This window comes from Anomalospiza imberbis, chromosome 2, assembly GCF_031753505.1.
Source record: "Anomalospiza imberbis isolate Cuckoo-Finch-1a 21T00152 chromosome 2, ASM3175350v1, whole genome shotgun sequence".
In the NCBI taxonomy this organism is placed as follows: Eukaryota; Metazoa; Chordata; class Aves; order Passeriformes; family Viduidae; genus Anomalospiza; species Anomalospiza imberbis.
The window spans coordinates 49,421,832-49,442,340 of record NC_089682.1 but is presented as its reverse complement, the minus strand read 5'-3'; positions in this window follow the sequence as shown (position 1 = coordinate 49,442,340).

Genomic DNA, 20,509 nt, shown 5'->3' with positions numbered 1-20,509 from the left:
GGCTTCTCCTGGTCCACAGCACCTGGCGACTACAAGCACTTTCTCAGCACAAGCTGGCGCACTAAACCTTGCCAAAGCTCGTCATGCAGGTCTCTGCTTGGGACCCGGACAAATAATTACTCTAGCAGTGAATCTGGGGGGGGCCTGTTTAAATCTGAGTGAGGACACCACAAGAGTTCAACCTCAGTTTACTACACACAGGAAGAAAAACAAATCGCTGCTCACAAATGGTTTAAAAACATGAGAGGAGGCAGTAGAGGAGAGCCCATCCTCTTGCTTTACAGTCAGGAAATAATGTAATTAGTGGTGTCTGTTCATGGCTGTGCAGGAAACTGCCACTGAGCTAGGAACAAACCAGGGGGTTTCACTGCATGCGGCAAAGGCAGTATCCAGCAAAAATACCAACGGGCTTCCCAAGCAACTCTGGGAGTCCTCTGAAGCAATAATATCAAAGCTATAGCTGTGCTGCAGTAGATATGAGCTACAGAAATGTGATAATGATGTGGCCACAAGGTGAAGCCTTCTGTAAAGAAAGGAAAAAAACATAATTGGGGTCAGCACTATAAAAGGAAAAGCATCAGGGACATTTTGTACTGGTTCTGTGTACTACAGACCAGCCTCTGCTGGAGGGCTTTACTGCACCTACCGCTGCTGTGCTGCTGGGGCTGGCAGCTGCTCAGAGCCCAAGCAAGGGACAGTGCTGACCCTGATGCTGGCCAAGGGAACAAACCATCCCCACCTAATTTTCTGGGTATTTCCAGGATTTGTCAGCATCAACCCAGATGGTTTAGGCAATATGTTACACCTTTTCTGGACACAGTTTTCATCCTGACACAAATAGGTCACTCTAAATTCTATATTGATTATTATTTGAACATTACTAGATATTAATGTGAGTTTTATCTATATTAGTACCAGTCCACAATGACATACAAAGAATGAATAAATCTAAATTTGTTGTCTTTTTTTTTAGTTATAAATTTTGTCAGGGAACATCCAATATTCACCTAATAGCCTCACTGGTGGCTGTTCCAGTGAAATCTGATTTACTTGTAGTACCACATGTAGCTGGATACCCTGTTGACTTCATATTTAGACAGCCATATGTCTGTAATTATCTCAACTAAGATTAAGCAGTGACATATGAAATGAGATCATGACCTCCTGTGTCAACCACATCTGTGCAAATGTTTTCTGTGTTTCCTTTTGACAAGAATGCATCTGCATTCTGGTGTCTGTTTCCAATAATTGCCCAATACAGCATTTTCAGGCAGGTTTCTCCTCCAGGCAGAAGGAGCCAGAGGAACACAGGAGGTACATAACTTCCAGTTATGTGCTTCTAACCCCTGAAGGGTTCCCAAGCTCTTCTGGAAAAGGATAACCTCCTCAGGCTGGCATAACTCAGTGCAGAGCAAGGCTCACTTCAGCCCTCTCTCCTGGTGGTCTGTCAGGGAGGGAGGGCATTGTAGGAAGGGAGTCAGGCAGGCTGCAAACAAACCAAGCAGCCAACCCCCCACATACACCCCTTGCCTGTGTACACTTCATTTGTAATGCAGCTCACATGTTCAGCAAAGATTTGCTGCATTTCAAGTTATTAGAGAATCAGAAACTAAGCCTATTACTTATTATCAAATTATGGCAAAGCCATTTTCTAAAATAAGACTAATTCCATCCATTCAGCCACTCACAAGTCTTAAAATGTCTTGTAATTCATATATTTTTCTCATTTTCATTCTAAATAGAGACATTTATTCTCTTAGTAGGGAGGCATTCACTTTGATGTAGTAATGAATTTCAGCTTTAAAATGTATAGCCTGACAAATTATTAGGATTTTTTTTTCTTAGTGAGGAAACAGTAACGTACCTCTGTCAACACTCACCCTCCCCTTGTTTCCCCCCAAATATTTTGCCTCTTCTCACGCTTCACCTGGTGTTACAGCCAAGGCCTCTGTCAGAGTCTGTTCCCTGTGCTGGTGCTCCTTGCCACATCTCCTGTTCAGTACACATTGATTCTCTGCTGCTCTCGCCATCAGTTCTTCATTTGCAGGACATCCAGTAAATACCAGCAATTTAACACAACTATAGACATTAACTAGACTGTGAAACAGGAAAAAATGGTAGAAACATATCAGCACTTCCTGTGCTTGGGCTTCTATGTGGTCGCATCTATATTTCTGGAGTCCCCTGGAGCTTCCCTATTTTGAGAAAATTGCACAAAAATCTAACCCACACTCTAAAGGCTCAACTGTAATACCATTAACATATGTCCATGCACACTGCTGTGCCTTTTTTTTCTTGTCTAACCCTTATCCTGTCACTCATAGCATTAAAAATAATGTTAAATAGATATCATTAGGTACTGGAATGCCAGCAGAAGTCTTAGGTTTAAGAATGTGATCTTTTTTCCTATATTCAGTCCATGTAGTTGTGATGCAAGGATTTATTGCATGAAACACAGCCCTTGACTTGAGAGAGCAGAGGGAAGAACATCCTATTGCTCTAAAAACTAACAAATGAAATAATATTTAAATATAGTGACCTACATCCATCTAGTTTTTCTAGTGAAAAGGAGTCCCTCTTTCAATACAAACCTATGTTCAATTTCATTCAGATATATTCTACAATATAATAATAGACTAATTATAGAGGGATATAGGAATGTAGTAATGTAGCAATAATTATATAATAAGTTAGATAATAAAGCTTATATTAAAAGAGACCAACAACAAACCCAGAATAATGCTTCCCTCAGATCAAAATCAAATCATCCTAATCCATTCTCTCCCCTGCCCCTTGAGATTCTCACCAGAGGAGTTAAGTGACCGAATGGGCACATCTCTGATGTCAGTTTGATTTCTCCAGAGTTAGAAAGCAACTACAAATTCAGGTTGTGTTGTAAGTGTTCAATAATGTCTACATACCAGATCAAGAGTTTTCATTAATATCTGCATCTGTCACAAGAAGAGCTATTCTAGCATGGACAACAAAATACATTTAAAAGGAAGAACATATAATTGAATCTAAATTCAGGAAATGAAATTAATTAAAGACTCAAATAAAACCCTCATAATAGACAAAATATCTTCACAAATTTGATTTTGTTCATGTTGATTTAAAAGCTTTCTCTGGTTTTATTATTCCAAATAAAGAAAGATAACACTAATTTCCATGTATTTAGGGAAGTAAACACACATAACAAACACAACTGCCCAAACTGGGTGCACTTACTAAACAGAAAGAAACAGGATATGGAAATCATCTCAGACAGACTTTCTGATAAAATTAAAGCTTGCAAGATTAGCAGTGTGTGGAATAATCAGGCTTTTTTGCCAAGTGCAGTATCTATTCTAAGTGCAATGTCTTTCTTCCCCCACTCACTGTACTTGAAATAATCCACTGGGCAGTGCAGTCCAGGTTTGCTGTTTCTCTTCTGCACAGCACTGCATCGCAGGTTTTCCTAATCCAAACCACATCAGGAACAACAGTTGAAAAGCAGAATTTTTCACTGAAATTTTTACACATATTCAAGGCAGGGATAAGCAATAGAAGTTTAGCAAAAAAAGTCATCAGTAGTCAGAAGCTTTTGAGAAACTTGTATTTGTGGACCACCTCCTCTCACTCTGCCTCTGACTGAAAAATCAATTGTTTGGTCCTTCAAAAAGTGGTGTGGGAGAAAAGAGAAGAGTGAAACTGCCAGCAAATAAGAGCATAACTCACCAAAAGTTACCTTGAATGAAAGCTAAATATTTTTCCAAGTGCAAATCTTCAAAAAAAAAAAAAAAGGCAAAAAAAGAATGTGAGGTGGGAATGTTGCAGTGGTCAGCAGCATCCTCCAAGGATGCAGCCCTTAGACAGGAGCACTACTCCATCCTAATGCTTTCTCTACTGCTGTCCCTAGAGCACTTACTCAAACATGTGCTCTCACCTCATTATGTATATGTTTCTCTGTACTAACCTGAGCTAAAAGGTGCTAACAGCTATCACCAAAAGGGATCTGGGGCTCACAGAAGGCAGAGCAATCCTTTACGAAGCTGCTACCCTTAGTGATCGTCTTGAGCTCTAGCAGAGGAAGCCACCAAAACTTTCCATGTAGCTCCAGAGAGGGAACAACCAACAGTATTGGGCAGAGGTAAATTAAACAATTAACAAATCCATCTAATTCCAGTTGCAGCAGGATGGAAATGCTGAAAGGAACTTCAGTCATTGCAGAAGGCATGCAGAATGTAGGCATTAGGCAGTTTGCATTTGCTCACAGAGTTTTAAGGAAGGTCTAATGGCTGAACCAGCAGTAGCTGCTGGAGCAGGACTGGCTGAAGCACTAATCCAACTTCAACCTAGCAGCAGGTACCAAGAGAATTTTTAAATATCTGCATTTCTTCAATCAATACAATTCAGCTAAAAGATGAGCTGAGAGGAAAAAAAAAAAACTTCCATGGAAATAATTAGACTGGACAGGATAAGTGTCTACAAATCTAAGAGATAGGGTAACTAAACCCAAATAGCTCAACTTCCTCAATATACATAGTACTACCTTTATTGTAATAAAAACACAAGTGTAACAAGTAATCCAGCATAAAAATGCTTTATTCAGCATTCCTAATAAATCCACTTGAAATATGAGGCATGGCCATTTGTTGCTGGCTGGGCACAGGGCAGAGATATGGCCAAAGAAACAGTGATCATGGCTGTGATAAACAGCAAAGGTGGCAGAATTTCTAAGGGGGAAAACAGCTTCTGCTTCCACCATCCTGAAAAGAATTTTGGTGTGAAGGTATCACAAATAGCGCCCCAATTGTGTATTCCTGATGTTCATCTACATTGGGAAAACTCTAAATTCTGTCTAATTCAGAAACTTGCACATCAGGACAGAGGTAGCAAGAGAGGATCTGTCAGGAACCAGGGAACTAAGAGGGAACAAATAATGAAATTATTCATAAGGCATTAAAGCTGACTCAAAATCATTAGAAAACAGTCAAAGGAAATTAAATTTTCCCCCCAAAAAATTAAATAATGTTTCACAGGAAGAAGAAGTAAAAGGCTACTCAGAAAAAAAAAAAAAAAATCCTGTCTGCAATGACAGCTACTAAATATCCAGAAAGATTTGAAAAGATGATCATAAAGTTCCAAACAAAAATGTGCCAACCCTCCTGTTCCAAAACAGGAACCATAAGCTGAAACTAGCTTAATCAAAAATATTTTACGTGGGCATTTGAAAGATCAGGACAATTTTGACCATGTAGGAACTAATGAGCTAAAAATGGGAATGAAAGAACTTTTACATGAAATACATCACCTTGAGGATTGCAGATTACTATGGAAGACAGTCTAAATGCAAGAGCAACCAGACTTGTGTTTAACATGTTTACAACACTTTCTTGTCACTTTGGGTTCCATAGAGACGCAGCCATCCAAGGTCCAGTTTCAGAAGAATCACATGCTGGGTTGTTGCCTCAGGGCCTGACTCTCCTCCTTTTTATTGCAGGCTTGAGATAGAACTGATAGGGACTGTAATTCTTACTCATTAATCAACCTATTAGTAATAAATAATAAAACAGTTTAATTAACTAATAAACAAACTGTGTCCAATTTACATTATTTCGCTTGCTATTAAACACAGCTACAAAGCTACCATTTATCAATGCTAAATCCTATATACATAACTATTACTGAACTAGACATCACCTTCCCTTCCCACAGCATTTAACATTAAGGTGCAAGTTATCCCTCTTGGCTCTGCCTCCCCCTACACCAGTCCTTTCCAAAGTAGGCCTGGCAGGCAGGCGAGTGAGTTGTCCGAAGGGTTCCTTCTGGCATCATGGTGGCCTTAGGCCAGTAGGACAGCTACAGTAACATCTGTAAAAGCTCATACTCTTACTGCTGGAAAATCTGCCCTCCTTTGTTTTTTACTTGATTTTTATCTTGCTTTCCATTTCTCCACTTCTGAACATTTTCTTGTTCCTCTTATAGCTCCTTTCCTCTAGCCATTCTCTGTCACTAGAGGACACAAGGAAAAACGACGCACCACAGCTCTGGTCACAATGAAGAGACTAATTTATTTCTTCTGACTCCAATTATTTGTAGTTCTCAAAAGGTGCCAGTGGATTGGAGGGTGAACGTGCCACCTCTCCAACAGCACTGGACAAACTACCAGTCTGTCAGATTTCTCCGCCTCTATGAAAGAATGCAAAACAATAGGTTGTTTACAGAAATTTGTGAGAGAAAGTTCTCTACAAGAATGTAAACTCAGAAGGCTTTAGAAAATCCTAAGAAATCAGGGCGACAATTCTCCTCCCAAATTAATGTGCTTCTGATTACTGCTTCTCCACTGGTCCAAGTGCTGCTACATCTGTACCCAAATTCAACGGGTTCAATAACAGTAATGAAGCAATCTCAGCTTCACTCATACAGTTCCCTAACTGAGGGGGACCTGACAAGACAAACTCCCCTACAGCTGCCTGGTTAGTTTTAGCTTACCTGCCCTCTAAGACAGATCACTCCATATGGGAGTCTTGATACCACTACCTGCATTCAGTTAAGTACAAGCACTTCCCTGTCATCTGCATGAGTAGTGTGCATGTGACAGCAACTTGTCACTGAGTTTCTGTTCACATCATCACCATCGTGCTCCCTCTTAGCTGATGGATTGCAGTGCATTGCCCTTCAGACAATCTACAGCTTTCCTGCAGACACATTAGAATCCAAGACCTAGCATTCCAGCAGGACATCTGCTCGCCCCCTGCCCATCGGTTAACTAAAAGTGATCTGATGGAGGACAAAATCCATAGAGGTTATGCTGAAATGAATCATTTGTATAGTAGACAGAGGTAGCCTGGCTATAATGTAGGACAGAAGATGTCTTTGTTTAAATCCACTGTGCTGAAGTTCAAAGATGTAGAGGAAACACTGCTTTGTTCCCATCCCCTTGCCCCCCAGATAAAGTTGAAAAGCATCATTAATGATGGTGGTGATGATGGCAGCAGAGCAAAGCACTGCTTAAGGACAGCATCTAAAAAGTGTCCCCAGTGTCTGAAGTAATAAGCAGAAGCAAAGCTTGCTGCTCTGGACTGAAAGTAAAGTGCACCCCTCACACTGCTCGTGTCTGAGGCCAAGAGAAGCATCCTCCAAGGGAGCAATTGTCCTGCTCCTACATATCTGGGGCAGGGGAGCATTTTAGGCACAACCTAAAACACCACACTGAACTTTAATGGGGGTCTGACTATAGACAGTTAACTTCATTAGCCACAAAGATCAAGGAATCACCACAGATACCCTCAGATACCATTCTGATCTCTAATCATTCTTGACAGCAGGTGGAATTTTATGTGTCTCTCTTCCCTCAAGTCAGAGATCATTTCCTCCCAGCACAGTTCTCGGTGCCTGGAGAACACAGCAGCATTAATAGGTTTCATTTCCCCCTACTGATGCTGAACAGCCTATGATTAATCACACTGTCACTGGATCCTATCCTGATGAGAAAAGTAGGCTAAGCATTATTTATATTTCTAAATGTTAGGGATTTACAATATGGTTTTAACAGTTGGTACGCTGATTTTCTGTGACACTGGTTTGTATGACAAAACAGCAATGGTTAAGTATGTGAAGATCTGCTGGCCATTTCTCAGAGCTGGCTGAAAGTAGCCAGGCTCAATAAAAAATTTACAAGAAATATATATTTTCTCCTTCTAAAATCTGTTCTCAGTAAGAACCCAAATACCATTAGGGTGATTGGAATGATAATTGCAGGTCACATCATGTTGGCAGTTTCTCCTTGCACACAGTGAGCCCACTCACAAGGTGTGGGTGACATGATCTCAATGCTTTCCAGTAAAAAGGGTCACTTGTCAGAATTGTTCAGAACTTTTCAGTGTTGAACTGGGCTATTCTGCAAATAAAGCCTTGTAAAACAGTGAGTTCAGAGCCCCTCAGCAGGACATCTGCCCTTCCAACTGCTCACCTCAGGCAAATGACAGCAATCTACTGGTATTTTCCCAACATGCAAGTTTCACCTTATTCATTAAAGTTAGAGATTTCCCTACTCCCTTATCATTATTTTTTGTAACTACATGATTTGGTAGCCTTCTGCCTGACTTTTTACAGTGTCCCAGTGCATATCCTGTGATACTCAGCAGCTGCTCAAAGCCCTGTATCCTGGTCAGAACCTCATGAGGAAGTCAGACACTAACTATAATTCTATTAACAGTTCCTTATTGAAAGCAGAATGTCAGACTCAAGCTAATCTGTTCTGTTGACACAACAAGCTTCAAACTCCTGGCTTACTCTTTCCTAATCAGAAGCCTAATCAAATTTTACTTGTTGATATGACCTGATTATTAACTGGCCCAGAAAGGAAACATTTTTCTCCCCTAGTTAGTCAAGCCAGGACCCTCCCCAGCTCACTGTCTAAATCCAGACACTGGCAAGTGGTGGTACAGCCCTGCTGTCTTGTTTTGCTGGGCTGGGGTTTTGTCACCTCTGAAATAAAGGGTAAAACCGGCCACAAATGAGGGAAAAGTCCAGCAAACACCATGCTTGTGGAAAGTCAAGGGGACCTCCATAGATGGCACACTGAGCATCTCCCACATCAGTCCCAATGTCTGATGGAGCTGCAGGCTTCCCTCCCAGGAGCCTGTCAGAGGCATGTGCTAGACCACAGCCTGCTCTTCCAACCACCTTCTCCCATGAGACAAGCCTGTGACTGCTTCCCCTGAGTCTGGCAGCTGTTCCCCCAGATGTGCTTCCCCCTGCTCCACTGCCTCTCCCTGCTCTGAGGGGCCCTGGAGGGCAGGCAGCCGTGGCTTTGCACTGCAGGAGATTGGCTCCCAGGGGATTGCCGGGGGCAGGGACAAGGAGGAAACCTTGCACAGAAAGGCTCTGATGGGAAGATGGGAGGGAACGCCTCAGCAGACACATCAGCGAGCCAAGGGATGCAGGTGACAAAGAGCAAAGGAGGGGAAAATGTGCTTCAGAAAATAAAGGAACGATCTGAAACCGCCAAAGCAGGAAATGAGAGGAGAGAGATCTTAGAAAGCAAAGAGCAGACTAAACATGCAAATTCTGACTAGAAAGAAAATAGAGGCTAGTGGAAGAGAAAGCAGCACAGGACAGCACAAAGAAAGAGCAGCAAACCATCAGCAACGCTGTGAAACGCAACTGAGAAAGGATAGACTGCTCTGCAAAGATCAGAAAAGGAATCATGACTCAGGAAGAGATTAAAACCTTGCTTGAAGTCTGGGAAAGATGACAGATTAACATCCCAACACTTTGTCATGTTTTGTACAACTACGAAATAAATAAATATTCTGCACTAAAAATATACACTAGATTTGTGGATGCAAGCATTACATATTATATCACAAAAATTGTAGGGTGAAACATTACAATAAAAATAAAATGGGGAGGGAAGCATGAAACAGAGGAAAAAAAAAAGCCTGGTGAATTTTACCTTATGCTTGAGTTTCCATTGGCAAGCACTCAGAATGGATAAGTGACTTCCTGGCCCTCCTCTTGGGACAATGCTACTATTTGGAGACTGGGGAGGGAGGAGAAGGGCTTCCAACATTTCTGAAAAATGTGCACCTCTTCAGAGCACAATCACTCAAGGAGAGTGTCTCAAACGAGACACGAGACAGAATTGTGGAAACACACAGACAAGTACAATTCCAGCCAAGAAAGAAGACAAACCACTGACAGAGTTAAAAGCTTAATGGTCTCAACACAGCATCGAAGCTTTGTGCAGACAAGGGATTTCTGCACTTAAAGCCACTTAAAGAGCTGGCCAGCTACTTCAGGCTGCACAAACAGCAAGGGAAAGCTAATGAACAGCTGTTAATGAGACACTTGCTCACTGTGGAAGACAGAAGGGGCAAGAAAGAAGTGGAGTGTTTCTGTCACCGAATGTCCCTGGGCAACAAAAACGGTAAAGGAGGAGAGAGTTCACAGTGTAACATGTCAGGATCTTGAAGAGATGGGCACAGGCTCTTGGCAGTGGTACTTAGGCTGCAATAGCCAGGAAGGGTGGGAAGATAGGATTTCAAAATTTCTGAGGAAAATCTTAATAACAGAGAAATCATAATAAGCAAATAGAAGGGATGAGGGAAGTTTATGAGGTGAACCAAGAGAAAAATATAAAGCCTGATACTGAAGAAGTTGAGGTGAGACTACCAGCCAAACACTGTAAGAGATCTGTAAGAGCCTAATTCAAATATGTGCATCTGCTTTTATTGAAAATGGCATGGGGAGAGAAAATGGATGTTCTAATTAGGTTTAAAAAGGTACACAGGCTTCCCCCACTGCATATTTCAGGTGTTTGCAAATTAAATCTAATTGCATTTTACAAATATCTACAAAGATATCTCAACACTATACATAATTTTGCTTGGTTAAATTTCCTATGCTACCTTTCACAGTTGCCAGTATAGAAGAAATGGTACCTGTCAAGACAGTTGTTTACTTGTACTCCCCTACATGGCTATTTCCTCAAATTTTCCCTTGTCTCATTTTATTTTCCTATTTTATATTTCAAAAGGAAAATTTTATGTTTATATATATATTATTTTTTCTGCCTCACATTAGGGAAAAAATTATTGGTAGAAAACTTTTTTTCTATTCTATGTTTTCCACTTTTCCAGCATCTAGTTCACTGGGTTCTCACCACTCTAACAACATTTTTGTCCAGGATCAGATAAATAGCAAGAATGACAGCAATACGTCTTTTATTTCTATGTTTTTTCTTATCTCCCAAATATGAGAAAAGAAGTCATGCCAAAAGCACTACATTTAATGTCAGAATGTCAATCCTGATCGTTTCTTCTTCATGGAGCTCTGTGTGTTCTGAGGTGGACAGGAAGAAAAAAACTCTCAGCAGTTAGACTCCTGACTTTGAGGCAGTAGAAATTTGGTTGAAGAAAGGCCAGAGTGGAATAACAAAGTTGGTTTTATTATATCAGGAAAAAGCTTAATAGAAACAAGATATGTAGATTAATTAGAGCATAAATCTCTTCTAATGACTTTAGCCCAGATCATCATCTTTTAATTGCTTTTCCATTCAAATCATAAAGGTTTTTGGCATATGTACTATACTTCTATTGATTTAATTTTTAAATCAATAAAAGTGAGTCACATAGAAGTCAACCTTTACTGACTTCAGTATTTTGATAGAAATACTGAAATGCACACCAAGAGCTGGAGTCCAGACTGCTTGAACAGGGCTCCTTAACCATAGTAATGACTTCTTTGGATCTGCTTTTACATGAAACTTTCCTGCCTTATATGGCCTTAATCACAGAATGGGTTAAAAGGGACCTTTAAAGGCCACCTAGTCCAATCCCTCCTGCAATAAGCAGGGACACCTTCCACCAGAGCAGGATGTTCAGAGCCCCATCCAGCCTGGCCCTCAATGTTTCCAGGGTTGGGGCATTCCCCACCTCTCACAGCAATCTGTCCCAATGTCTCACCACCCTTACTGTAAAAAACCTCTTCCTTCAACCTAATCTAAGTCAATCCCTCAGTTTCAAACATTACCTTATCCTATCGCAACAGACCCTGTTAAAAAGTTTTTCCTTACACAGGAACACTGCTACTTGCATCACACACAGAAAGTCTGGATAAACAGAAGAGAACTTATTAAAGAAAAAGAGAAAGAATAGTTAAGGGAGAAAGGAAACAAATTGCAAACACCCATATGATGAGAAGTTCTGTCCCTCAGCAGAGGGACACAATGGCAGAAAAATAATTGCAAATGCCATTATTTTCACCTACTCCCTGAACTTTTCATGACATCTCCTGCTGAACACATGATGGTTTGACTGTCCCTTTGAACTGATCAAGTTCTTGTCTTTGCAAAATGACAAAAAATCACTGTGTAACAGAGCTTGGGAAAACAACAAAACTGAGCCTGCAATGCTTTGTCCCATCACTTACAGACTGGCCTATCTTCCAATGCTCATAGTCCAGCTGTAGAAAGGGGAAATTTCTTACCCTCTAAAAATGAGAAGGAGTAGGTGTTTTGCAGCTTCCAGCACTGTACCAACTTTCAAGAACACAAATAAATGAGCAACATTTATGATGTGCATTTAAATTCCAATTATCATACAATTAAGCTACGACTATGCTTCTTGAGAAACAATATGCTCTTACAGGATAAAAAAAACATCAGCAAAATTACTGAGATTGTTTCTTAGAGACATAAACGAATTTCATTTCTTACTGCTTGCCACAAGGATATTGCTTTACATCCAAAGGATGACTCTCTCTATGTATGTGAGTTCTGGCATCACCATTCCTAAAATAGCTTTCAAAGCATTTTTAGAACTACTCTTGTGGACCTCCTCCCCCCACTCCCCCTCTTCCCCCTGAATTAATCTGATAGGGCTTTCATAAATAAACACAGTCTCCACTCCACAATAGGGAAGGAACAGGGAAAAAACATGGATTTCAGTCGACAAAATTTAAAGGAGGAAAACTTATCTTAAAATATTTGAAAAATTGTCAGCCCCCTGCCCCTCAAACCCAGACAACCAAATATCCTGTCATTGTCTTTATCTGGTATTTTTAGGTTCAGTCTCAAAGTCCAGCTCCTCTCTAAACTCAAAGGCCAGTCCTAGCAACATTTCCTCTCATCAGGATATGGCTTTGTAAAACTGATCCCCTGGTTTGAATAAGGCTCAATTCATTGATGTAAATGTAGAATGCAAAAAAAAAGTGCCCAAGTCTTAAGGACTTTCCCCTTCTTATTCTCCAGCCCAAGAAAGCCCACTGCCACTGCAGCTTCAAAGTAGCTGACATGCAGCCCAGAGATCAGGCAAGCATTTCCTAGCTTATTATAGGCTGGTTTTCTGGGAGTCTCCCTCTCTCTACATGTTATTCAGCAGACATGCAAATGAAGTCTTGTCCAATTTGTTCCCGAGTTTCTTACAGAAATGCAAAAGCAGTTCTCTCCTTTGTACTCCCCTAAACTGCCCTACTGGCCTGGCTCACAAATTTCTGCAGTCTCTAGATGTGTTTCTGTATTTAAACAGAGTGAAATACACATAAACTGTATTTCTTGAGCGACAGAACTCACACAAGCTTTACTAGTACTACATAAAATAAAACCTTTGCTAAGAGATCTCACTAAAGCTCTTCAGTTTAGAGAGATTAATTACAGAGACATAGAAGTAGAAGGAGGGCACCTCCCTCCATTCCCTCTCCCTTCTGCATACTGAAACACCTACCAAAGCCAGAGTTTCTCTGGAAAAATAGGTTTAAAAAGCAGCTAAGGATCTTGAGTGCACAGGTGGTTTTAAGGGCACCGAGAAATCTTAAAATACGTTAGATGACAAGGAACTTGCTTCTGAAACTGGACCACCTGAAACTGAGGTATCACAATTGCCCCCCAGATAATTTCATTATATTTGGGCAATAACAATTTTCAGCATGCCTGATGGCTGCATGATTTATTGCCAGTCATAAGCATAAAGCATAGTCACAGCATGACTGCTCTGTACTGGGAAAATTATTTACACAACTGCACTGAAAAGTGAAACCCAGATTTTAACTCTGAGAAAAACCCCACAATCTCCCATTTCAAAGTAACCTGTAAAGTCTCAACACTTTCCAGATTTAACAGGTTCCAAACTGGGCTCGGATACAAAACTACCAAATGACAAAGTTTTCTTTGCTTAATCATTCATTTTTAAGACTTGGTGAACTTCCTCATTATTAATTTCAAACTACCTAATTCTGTAAATCTTTTCTAAACTTAGATATCAACTAAATATATTTTCATTAGAATATAAAGAACAAAAGAAAGGCCCATTCTTTCTGAGACTTGTTAATTTAAAACAGCATTAAATGGAATTATTAAGATGTATTACCCACCACCATTTGTGTTTTAGCTGATGATGGTATTTACACTTCTTATTTAGTTATGGAGAAAGTTTTTCATCAAATGAACCCTCTTCTGTCTTCCTTCTGGTTTTTGGTTGGTTTTTTTTTTTTCTTTCCCATAAGGGGATTTTCTTAATCTTTTTCTTTTCTTCCTTTGCAGATACCTTTGTCACATCACTCCTTCCCATTTCCTCTGAGAAACCTTTTTTAACCTGTTGTCACTGACATGCCAACAAAAGATTAGCAAGGTCTTTTTCAAACAGTGCTGAACAAGCACCAGTAAGTTGGAATAATTTCAGAAAATATAGGGAGAAGTTTTCCTACTTGTTTATTAACCAAGAAACAAACAAAAATAGTTGGAGGATATGCAGCTCCCTCAAAGCCACTGCTGAGTGCTAGTACCTTTCTGTTTTTAAAGCCACATGCAATAGCTTCCAAAAACTGAAAATAAAAACTTCTCCACCATAAAACCTATTCTCTAAATAAATAAATAGATTAAAAAATGCTTCTCCTGAAATTCCTTTTCTCCCACAAACATGCTACTAACAAATCAGGCAACTAGACTCACTCCACACACCTCATACAGCTCTCCTGACAGATTTTGCTACTGTCTTGAAAGGGAGACCAGGCAGCCTCAAGAGGCATGATATTGCTGTAACGGAGAAAGCTCAAATACAACGATGATAAAGTATCAATAATACAAGATCCCATGGGGCAGATCACTGAAAAATAAATTTCAGCTCAACCAACTAAGGAAAATCAATCCACATCGCTAAGGTAGTTGGTACATCAACAAGAGTCTGCATATGAGCTGTTATTCCAAACTGCTGTGCTCATCGCTAGCAAGAAATTAGCCTTTGTCCTGTGCACCCCAATAGAGTGCACTTCATGAGGCAGAGTAGAGCAACCACTGAACAGGCATGGAAATGACACAGGCTTCAGGATAGGTGGAGTTTTACAGCATTATGCTCATGACACCACACACAAATAGAGCAAGTTACATAGCTACAAAAAGCGCAAAGCATACCTACAATATCTTTGCATGAAGCCACAGTCAATTTTAATTTTGTCTCAGGCCTTTACAAATTGTTATGGAATGTGGATAAAAAGGCCACCAAGAGCCAGTCTGATGGCAGGTTCACAACCTGCAGTTATGCCCTGGTCAGCCAGTATCCTAAAAACAAAGCACAGATACAATCAAGGGTCTGCCTCTCCCAGTAATCTTGGAGACTGTTTACTCAGCAACACCAACACATCAAAGGAAAGGATGCCAATGCATGAAGACAAGTCTGTGTAACTCCAAGCAACGTTTGTTTACTGCTAATAGTCTTCCTGCTCAAGCTAAACATCAAAACACATAGAAAAGCCTTGCAGGGCCTGGAAACCTCACTTCAAATCACAGGTGAAAAATGTCTCTATGAGAACTGACTAAGCAGATTGCCACAGAGAATTTCAGCACTGTGCCACAGACCACAGCAAGGGTGGGAGTAGTGTGTGTTTGTGAAGAGTAGTGGTGTGAGGGCAAACACTAAAATAAGGGCATTAACTATGGCACAGATCACTCTGGAATGATTCATCCAGGAACATAAGGCCTTTTTCATGTAATTGTGTTCTGCCCCAAGTGTGGCAAGTAAGATTTCCCCCACTAAAGCACACTCTTGTACAGTACAACTCAATATCCCCCCTCTACCCACACTCTGAAACACTTCTCTAAGATTGCACCAAATGTACACCCATAATTTCTCATATGATTCCCTTGCCTCCTGCTTCCATTACACAACATTCGTGCTTCCCCAAGATAATCACAGTTCTAGCACCTCCTTGCTCAGCCAGGTTTTACATTCTCAACCCTTCCCTCACCATCCAGCTGTCCTGTCTCTGGAGGATCTTGTCCAGTAGGCAATCTACACTTCTGTGCTAATGAAATGCACCCATTTCTGTTAGAATTTGGGAAAACTATAATATGTATCCTCCCCCAGGCAGCGGCATGCGAACCCACAAATCTATCTCTGGTCATGCTCGCAGATATTGGTTCACCTCAAAAGCTACAAAATTGTCATCAACACAGCCAACAACATATGGGCAACATTACCTGACAAATGAGGAAAAAAAGTCTTTTGGAGGCCATTGGTGGAATCATCCAGATATAGTGCTTTCACCTTCTCTTTGTGAGAATTTTCACGCTATATGATACTTACCTCTTTGATTTCAAAGGCCAATCTTTTATCCCCATTGCTCATGGTAATCAATTACCTTTATGTGCAAGTAAGTTCCCAATTTCACTGACACATCTTATAAAATTCATCCCTTCCACCTGCTCCTCAATTAGTACTAAAAGTAAGCAAACATTTTTGTGAGTTTTCAAGATACAAACCAAATTCATTGGACAAACTTCTTAACTCCCATATACTTAGACACAATCTCAAATAGAAGGACTGTTACTAGAAGAAGTCATCTATGTTAGTTTCTTTTCACAGCTTAAAAGCAAAATAGGGATCTGCTGAAATAAGAAGTGGATTTCATCTTCATCCCTGACAAGTAAAGAAACACAAGAGAGGTCTTCCAGGTCAAGAAGGGAACAGGAAAAGAACACCAGTGATAATAAAGAAAACAAGCTTTTTCACAGAATTCTCAATACATTTTGGATGACCATGCTCACGGGTCATTCAGATACAGAGCAGACAATCTGTATAATCACTGAGACAGACAAGGCCAGCAAAACAGTTTATGAGGGACCTCAGAAAAAAAAATACTGATGTGGTTGCAAGCTGAGATAAAAAACTGTGAAGTGTCTGTCATTATGGAGAGGAAGGAGGTGCTGGTGACTGATATCATTGAAGAGATCTGGGGTGGGAGAAGAAGATAAAAACAGTTTTAGAGGGAGCAGATGAGGATGCATAGTGACATATCCACTGTGGGTCAAAGGTCAGGCTGAATATGGCTCAAGCTGGGATGTGGGAGAGCAAGATAATTTGAATTTTAGTCCATGAGCCTAGGTAATAAAGGTACTACTGACAACAGTAATAGTGAAATGAGAATAAAAGCTTTGAAATTAAGGCCCAAGAATTTAATATGGACCACAATAAATTGGTGACAAAAATCTAAACAAGAGGAAACACTTAAGTCACATGTCACTACTGACAACAGTAATAGTGAAATGAGAATAAAAGCTTTGAAATTAAGGCCCAAGAATTTAATATGGACCACAATAAATTGGTGACAAAAATCTAAACAAGAGGAAACACTTAAGTCACATGTTCAAGCAAATTAATAGTCACAATTCTTAAAAAAACTACCAGCCACTACCTTCAGGCATTTCTGAAAGGCTAATGATATAAATTTACTTATGTTTGTAAAGAATTTGAAATTCAATGACACTCCATTAGCAAATTAAAGAGAGTTCTCCAAGGGCACTTTCTGCATTGTGGTCTAAGGAGAACTAGGGAGCAGATATTACTTTCAGTGCCCTGATCACTACACAGATGCACAGAAGCCAAGCTCTCTGTTTTGGAGTAAATGTATGCACCTCACCAGCTACACAGGGACATAAGCTTGCCTTGTAGAACATGGGTGACTGTAGTAGCTTGACTACTGTGCAGATTCAGCTACCCAAAAGGAGCAGGTATTTTGTAACATGATTACCACGTGGTCTGAACTCCCCAGGCTGGTATCACCTGGCATTCTCTGTCTTCCCCACTCCACCAGACCAGCACGCATATCTCACCAGACATGCACACATCCTTCAAAAGCCAAGATGATTAAAATAGAGGTGGTCCCACTGAAATTCTTGAAAACAGAGGTGCTTCCACTGAAATCCTTATAAAGCTTTTGGTTGTTTTGCTAGCATGTAAACACTTTGTGAGCAGAACGCTATTTCACACTTCCCTCTGCTGCTAAAACCCTGGCAACCTACTCCTAAACATTGTGACTTCTAAATAAGACACACTGTCCTCAGAGAAGGACACTTCCCTGGAGAAGAACATAGTAACTGAAACCTGGAAGAGTCATAAACAAACACTCCTTCCTGTGCACTAGATTTACAGGCAATTCACACTAGCTAAATTTACATGGCAACAGCAGAGAGGGACTTGGGTTGTTACTACAAAATTATCTCCTTCTGCCTAGTTATCTGCTCATCTCCCATCCTGCTGGCTACTGTGGCACTTACTGCAATAAAAAATGCTGTTTTCCAAGCAGTACTGTTGTAGTTGGACTGGCTGATTCCTTCACAGATCCAGACAGATGCAAGCAGCTTCACAGTTCAATGGGTTTATGCTTTTACTTCTCACAGGTCTATGAAGCAAGAATCTTGTCCCAGTTCACAATATTTCGAGTCTTCTAAGCTCCTTACAATGCTGAGGATGTTTATGCAAATAAGTTTCACAAATTTAAGATTTATTTTTGACTTAGATTAAGATTTGGGAATTAGCATTCATTCTAAGTAAGAATTTCCACTGCTAGACATGAGATCATCTAAGGCCAAATGGAATGTTTATATGTCACAGTAACACACAGTGTTTTAAAATATAAACTAATCAATTTCTTGATTAGTTTAGATTCATTACAGAATAATGACTGGGTCTATCAAATAAAAATTCCTGAAATATTCCTAGAGCACCCAGCTGCTAAAATTTGATTGTAACACAATAAAGTAACACCTAACTTTCACATAACAGTAAAAATGACAGAATTAGGTAAATTCTCTAATTAGCACTATGACTAGTGACATACACAGTAGACAAGGATTTAACACACTGAAGGAAGTATCATGAAAATCTCAGCATTGAAGGTCTAATCCAGCTGCAGGGAACAGTGCTGAGGTTGAAATAGCAACACTTGTATTGTCATGCATAGCAGAGGGGTTTGATTTTCTAAACTTTTTCCAGAATGCTGGGATACAGTAACAGGAAAAAAAATGTTTTACACAGCTAAAATATTTTTGACAATAAGAGTACAATGTTTGAGAATGTAAATTCCTGGGATATTAAAAAATATAAGTTATTTAATATCAGTTATTGCAATTTTCTTCAGGAAAAGAATCCTGCAAATTAATATACAGTCGGACTATGTGTTCACCGCTTTGGATTCTAAATATTTAATGGTTAGCATCTTTCTGCTATACAACTATTACATCCACATTCCAAAATTGCTGCCAATTTATTAACTTTCACTACTGAAATTTAAAAATGAGGTAATGTATGGGGATAAAAAGCACATGTCTCAATGCAATGATTCACCTTATTTTAGAGTAAGGCCTAATTTTTGTGGCTTACAAAACAATGTTTTTTAAGGCCCCTACACAGGACAGTCTCTGTTGCTAAAGCATCATATGAAAAGTGATAATATTCAATAACAGGGACAGAGTCTTGAAAAATCATGGACCAACCCAACATTCTCTTAACATTAATTTTATAAAATACCTTACATGAACAGATAAAGAACTTGAGCATACATAAAAACCAAAATTTAAAAAGAATGTTGAGTAAAATATAAATTAATTGAACACATCACTAAATGTGATGTGTTTACATTAGACAAGTTTATAAAAGGCATTTTCAGATAAAATAGTTATTTGAAAGAAAATCCTTCAAAATGGAAACTGCTCAAGTCCTTTTTCAAAAAGTCACTCCTAAAAGTGCTAAATTCCAGGTCACCAGGTAGCACCTGAATTTGCTTTGATTACGGTGTTCATTTGCTTCAAAATTTGTCAATATTTAAGACACAAATTTCAGATCAGAGTTGTCAGTACAAAGTAAAGCTTCAAGCTGAAAATGAGAGAAATACAACAGAAGAAATGATCCTGGTACAAAATTTCATAAATTCACATTGTAAAAAAGCTGTGCCAGATGCACTTTTGAGATACTGGACTTCAACAAGTTTTACCAGTGGCCATTTTAGGGTTCCAGACAAGCCATTAACATGGCTAATTATATTAGTTCCCTTTACCACAATTAAATTTTTTTCCTACATAAAGCCTTTTGAAAAGATCTGTGCTGCTGCTGTCCACTTGCTCTGCTCAATTTCTCATTCACCCAATTTGCTCAAAATGCAGTAACTTAGCCAAAAGGACAGAAAAGGTGAGGCAAACAGACAACACAAGGATGGTGTAAAGACTTAAAATGTTTCAAAGTTTAATCAACTCTGTTCACCCAAGCACTCATTCAAGTCAGTCTTCCTTAAAGTTATATAAGTGCATAACACACTGCCATGCTCAAATCCTTAAGTCTTTCAAAGGTTAAAAATATGTTTAGAGAACTATGTCTTTAGAGAACTAGACTGCAGCCAGATTAATTTATTTTAAGCCTATTAATTCCTGCAGAGTAAACATCAACACTCTAGCAAAGCAATTTTGCTGTTTGACTTTCAAACTACTAACCAGAACAGGTTTGAAACAGTCTACACATTCCACTATTTATAAGTGTTATTAGCACACTCATTTAAAGATTAATGGAAATTTTTCAAGTTACCAATAAAATATTGCTAATCAAGTTTGGTTTTTAAACACATAATAAAAAAGTGTCACTGGTGGTCACAACCATAAAGAAAGAAAACTTTAAAAACCTTCATCTATCAGACAGCAGTTCCAGCCTCTAATTGAAATATAAGGATGTAATTTATACTAAGCTGCTGCATAAAAAGGAGA